Source organism: Symsagittifera roscoffensis, chromosome 5, assembly GCF_963678635.1.
Source record: "Symsagittifera roscoffensis chromosome 5, txSymRosc1.1, whole genome shotgun sequence".
Classification (NCBI taxonomy): Eukaryota; Metazoa; Xenacoelomorpha; order Acoela; family Convolutidae; genus Symsagittifera; species Symsagittifera roscoffensis.
In genome coordinates this window covers 24,057,585-24,063,475 of record NC_087066.1, presented here as the reverse complement: position 1 = coordinate 24,063,475, position 5,891 = coordinate 24,057,585, and the positions used below count along the sequence as shown (strand labels likewise).

Genomic DNA, 5,891 nt, shown 5'->3' with positions numbered 1-5,891 from the left:
ACTTTTCTGTAAAATAACCGCAACACATTATGTAGTTGTGATTCCATAACCTCACCCAAATAATCAACCTTCTTTCGCTTTGATATACGTTTTTTGGATCAATCACCCCTGTTATTCCGTGTAAGAGTAAATTGAAACTTAAGAGTTAAGTAAACTTTTCAAAAATGGTATTTTTCAGCGAATCAGATTTGAGCATGGTCCATGCAGGCCTTACGGCTTGAATTTGCCACTTAATTTTAGAGAGGAGATGGTTCTCTTGGTCTCTTGAAGCAGGAGATTGTTCAAATGGGCAATTTTTTTTACCATTTAGATTCAAAAAGTTTAAATTTAGAAATATTTAGTGATGTTGTTTTGACCGAAACGACCTGATTAAAACCTGTTTCGTTATTTTCTGATCAATCAAGGTATATGTGTTGACCAGCTAAATCAAAATTGGCCATAATTAGCTAAACTCTACTTTAATAAAATTGAGCTCAACGATGTTTGGTTTAATACTTTGCGCTGTTTTGACCGATTCGTCTAATGTGGTTCATCTAAGGCATAAATGTGCTCGATTATATTCATTCCAAACATGCTATGGTTTGATCGAATTGACCCCAGACTGCTATATTTCGACTTTAAAAAATGAATGCAGACTGTGTAAACCTTGAAATACAAAAACAACTTTTGTTTTTCTGCACATTGTGTTGCTTGGGGGCCGATCGTTTAGCAGACCAATCTTTTAGCATAAAAAGTGAAAAATGAGTCTTTTAGCAGACCAACGTAATAAAGTGATGGATGATTGATTGATAGACTCAAAAAGACGCTCAGTCTGGGCCAAGTTTCCCCAATTCAGACAATTATCTCGCAATTTGTAAACAAAACTATCAACTTCAAAAACACAACAGTCTAAATTAGCGGCAAAACAAACATTTACGCGCACAATAACACTCGCGTTGAATTGAAGCGCAGCGGAGAAAGCGGTTGCTGATCGCCAATGCCGCGTTTGAAGTTAGCTATCACACTTTATAATTGTTCTGATTCTGCTAAAAAACCGGTCTGCTAAAAAAACCGGTCTGCTAAAATCCCTAGCACCCTTTTGCTTTAAAGGTACACATGTGTGTTGTAAAATTGTCAGTAAAAGTACACACTCCGCTTTCGGAAAATGCTCGGATTGACTTCACAGAGCAAATCTTTACCGCTCCAGTATTATGACAGCAATGAGAAATGCAGAGCTGTAACAAAGGTAAACAAGACTGCTCGTATCAGGGCGAAGCCCTGAAAGTTCCGACAGCCTTTTAAGGTCTATGGAGCATTAATAAGATAAAAATATTCAAAGTAATAAAAAAAATTTAAAAAATTTTTTAAAAAAATTCGAGATTTTATGTAAAAACATCCCCCCACACGTCATATTAAGTACAAAGTGATAGATTTTGCGCCTATTAACAAATCAATTATGGCAAATAAGCTAGCTTCCTTGAACCAATTTGGAACGATTTCTAAGACAGATTAAATCTCGCTTACGCGTTAATAGCGCGAAATTTATCGCGCGTTAATTGTCCCAAATTGGCCATAAAGGCAATCTTTAAACCCTCAGAACTTTACGAAAAATGATCACAGGCGAATTATCTTTTCAAATTCAAGCTCAAGACACCTTTTGAATGATATTAAAAAATTCCGTCAAAAATGGCTAGTTAAAAAGTCGAAATTTGTCTGAAGAAGAAAAAAACCCACACCGAGCACAAATATTCCGTTACTTTCGTATCAAAATTCGGAACAAAAAGAGAAATTTTGTTCCTTGTAACAAATCAATTATGGCAAATAAGCTTCGCTCAACCAATTTGGAACGATTTATAAGACGGAATAAATCTCCGCTTACGCGTTAATAGCGCGAATTATATCGCGCGTTAATTGTCCCAAATTGGTCAAAATGGCCAAAATGGCAATCTTTAAACCCCCATAACTTTACGGAAAATAATCACAGGTGAAATATTTTTTCAAATTTAAGCTCAGGACAACAATACCTTTTGAATGATATAAAAAAAATTCCGTCAAAAATGGCTAGTTAAAAAGTCGAAATTTGTCTGAAGAAAAAAAACCCACCCCGAGCACAAATATTCCGTTACTTTCGTAACGAAAGTCGGAACAACAAGACGTATTAGGCACGTATCAGGCTCGTATCCGGGTAAACCCCTGGATGATCGACCGACTGCCCTTTAATTGGTCTCGGATAATTTTGTAAATCAATCATTGATAAAACTATAAATTTTAGGCTAATAAAATCGCAAAATAAGTGTTGTAATATGAGTCATGTATGGCGTTAATAAAACCAATTAGCTGAAATAATTTGGAACGATTTTGTAGTAGTGCGGGATAATGACATAAGCTATATTTACCAGACTCATTGCAGGTTGCTATAGTGGTGTGCTCACTCGGCTGGGCAAATACAGACCAAGAGATCGACCCCCTGAGGTAACAAGGTTTTTTTTAAGTGGTCTATTTAAGAAAACCAACTCGTTCATAATTATTGCTCACTTTCTTTGAAAACCGGAAGAAAAAAATCTGCGCCATAAATATTCATAGATACAAACATTTTCGATTATGCTGTGTTGGTTCATTCATCAAAACAAATTTTTAGGTTAACAGTTCAGCGTACCTGTGGTAGTGCTATGGCGGTAGCCGAATAGTTTAGTATTGTTGTGTTTATTGTATGATGTAATGCCGGACAATATGGTCAAGGTCAACAATAATGATTAACATGAGACAGTGTCATAAGTTCAGTAAGCTACGTCAGTGATAGAATACATACTTTTTTGCATGCTCAATTAACAAGATTGTTAATTCAAGTTTACGATCAGCGATCTATTCAGTAGGTGCCGGACATCAAGCCGACGGGACTTCAAACCGAATAGTAAAATTAGGGACTTCAAGCCGAATAGTTCATTAAAAACTCATGAAATATGATTAATTTGAAAACTTTTTTGAAGAATTTCTGAATTTCATGATCTTTCTTCACAACTTATTGGCGTTTTCATAAAATTTAAGCCTCCAAATGATGTTTCGGAAAGTTGAAAAGTAAAACATGGTTGAAGGTATTTTTCATGTTTATAATTTATGCTTTTCAAAAACCGGCTGGTGTTATTAACGGATGTCAATCACAAGTGGTGCATTGTCATGAATAACGTTTATTACAGACTAAACTTGCCAAAACTTTTGAAAAATAACGTTTTACAGATAATAAAATAGTGTTTCGAGGTGCTTGTAAAGTTTTAATTTCGGCTTGAAGTCCCTTCGGCTTGAAGTCTCGTCGGCTTGTTGTCCTAGACCCCTATTCAGTAACTGTCAAAGGATATCACAACGTGCAGCCAGCTAAAATTTGGACTTTAGATATCGGCGTCAGCAGACTCACTATTGTTGATCAAGACATAGTTAGACCAATTCATGGTGGTGGCGACCGTCAAAAAAATTGTGGATCCCCATCCTTTACTCAAATCACCGGAGACACTGATCACAAAACCATTACCACGGGAGGAATTGCCTAGATCGAAAGACTCCGCGACTGACGAGACAGCGCGAATTGAAAGAGATAGAATCAATAAAGGAAAAATCGAGGATGAAAATTCAAAAAAATCGCTGAGGGTACGAGAAGTAGGACACCACGCAAAAGTTCAACAAAAACTGCTGTCGCGACTTTTTCTTTTTCTAGGTGCAGAAGGAAAGAAGTGATTACTGAAAACGAATCTTTGCGTCAAATTATCGGAAAAAAGTTCCCAGACCTATACGAATTGACAACAAAACATTCGAGAAATTGAAAAGCGTTACACATAAGCGATACAAATTGTTCAAGCTGGCACATGAGCAAAACGAAACGTTAGAAAATTATCAAACAGTGTTGAGTGCAAAAGCTACAGTCGGAACTCGGAACACTGGAAAATGAGGAGGTTTGTTTATTTCCCGAATGAGAAACACAACTCTTCAAGATTCACAAACATTTCAAACACTCGCGCCCAACGCAATGCTAAAAAGGAATGCTAAGCAAATAACGCAGTGTATCAAAAAAAATCAAGCTTCGGGAAGTACAAATATACAAATCATAATAAAGAAAGAGCCAATCATGAATGTCCGTAATCGAGGAAATAGAACTTAAAACTCATCACACCAAAACCCTAGGCAAGGCGTGAGTCAAGAGAAATAGGACAAAATGAGTTTTAAAAAAATTGCACTCGATACGGTCATTCGTTTTGAGGAAACCATTTAAAACCTTGTCCACCAGGAAGCAGCGACTGTAATAATTGTAAAAAAAAAGCACACCCATCTGTTTTGCAAAGATAGGCCGATCGCAAAAAGTAAATGAAACAACCCAAGAGTTGTCAAAAAATCTCGAGAATATGATCTGATTGAAATTACAGACATATCAGATGATTTTAAATTAATAGCGATTAAAGAAAATGACCACCCGCATCCAGTTTCAAGCGTTAATAATCGATTATATTACGATTTTAGTACCAGTCTCACTAAAATTGAGAAACAATCGATTTTATTCAATTAATAATCGATTATAATCACTCTTTTTAAAATCAAATTATAATCAATTATAATCGATTAAAATCAATTTTTTATTCGTCTATTTTTCGATAAAATATTATCCATTAAAATCCATTATTTTTATTCAAATTTCTATTTCATTAGTTTTGCACAAAAAATCCATTATAATCGATTATAATTGATTATAATCCCTTTTGTTTGTCCATTTTTGTCTTCGAAGTTGCATCTAAATTGCTTATATTTTATGCTTTTTGTGGACATTGGTTTCTATAAAAAATGAGAAAAATATTTTAAAAGTTTTCCAATTGATTCAAAATTATTAGTTTTTGTTTCATTTCTTCCCCATTAGGGTTGCTTAAGCTTTTTCAAACACCAAAACATCAGCAAACTGATTCAGTCTCATGATTGATTCAGAAAATTTATTTTTCATATACCGCGAGAACCTTTCCATTCATATGAAAGGATCTCTATGAAACTTTTGTTTCGTGGTAAAACTTTGTGTTCAGATGAACCAAAGTATTCAAGAGATCTCTCTTTTGGAGATTTTCTAACTGACACAAAATTAATAACCCATAAAATATCATTCGAATATCGCAAAATTTCGGCAAAATGAGAGATTATAATCGATTATAATCGATTATAAGTGATTTTAAGGGTTTTTAATAAGAACTGTTATCAATTATAATCTCCTAGAAAATATCACGATTATAATCAATTATAAATCCCTTAAGGACCTAATTTTGGTAATTATAATCGATTATAATTGTCAAAAAATTATCATAATAATCGGTTATAATCGATTACTTACGCCTAAACATGGATGCGGGCAGGAGTCGGAAGTAGAAGGTTTTATAATCAAACACATGGCAAACAAGTAGAGAATTTCAAAACACTTGGCAAACATTTGGAGTTTGTTAAGAAAGGAGCGATTCCTGTAAAAGAGATCAAAATTGGCAGTGACACTAGATCAAAGAGGACAAAACCAATAAAGTCTCTAACGCGGTTAGACAACCATATAGTCCACATGACAATTGAAACGTGTAGCCCAGCCCTATTTCCTTCATAAATTGCACATAAAGTGCACAATTTGTTGTTATAACAAGAAAACGATCAAAAAAATGGGAACACCGAAGACCAGAAGGACATCAGCGGAAGGCATATATCGGAAATTGTTTTTCTCATCACGGAACGAAAAACGAGGTACATAGTCGGACTAGACTTGCAAAGCAAGTTGGGTATATCAACTTCCCAAAGACCTGCTTCAAAAGCCAAATCAATATTTGACCTCCTACAAATGCGAACAGCCACTAAATCGCAAAGAAGAGATCTATGAAAAAATCATCAATCTGTTTAACGGAGAAAGAGTC

General features: G+C 34.9%; 1 protein-coding gene across 1 annotated transcript in view; it reads left to right on the top strand.

Moving 5' to 3' along the window:
- LOC134847010 (zinc finger protein ubi-d4-like) overlaps window positions 1-5,891 on the top strand; it is a 601,556-nt gene that overhangs the window by 356,019 nt on the left and 239,646 nt on the right. The window lies entirely within an intron of this gene.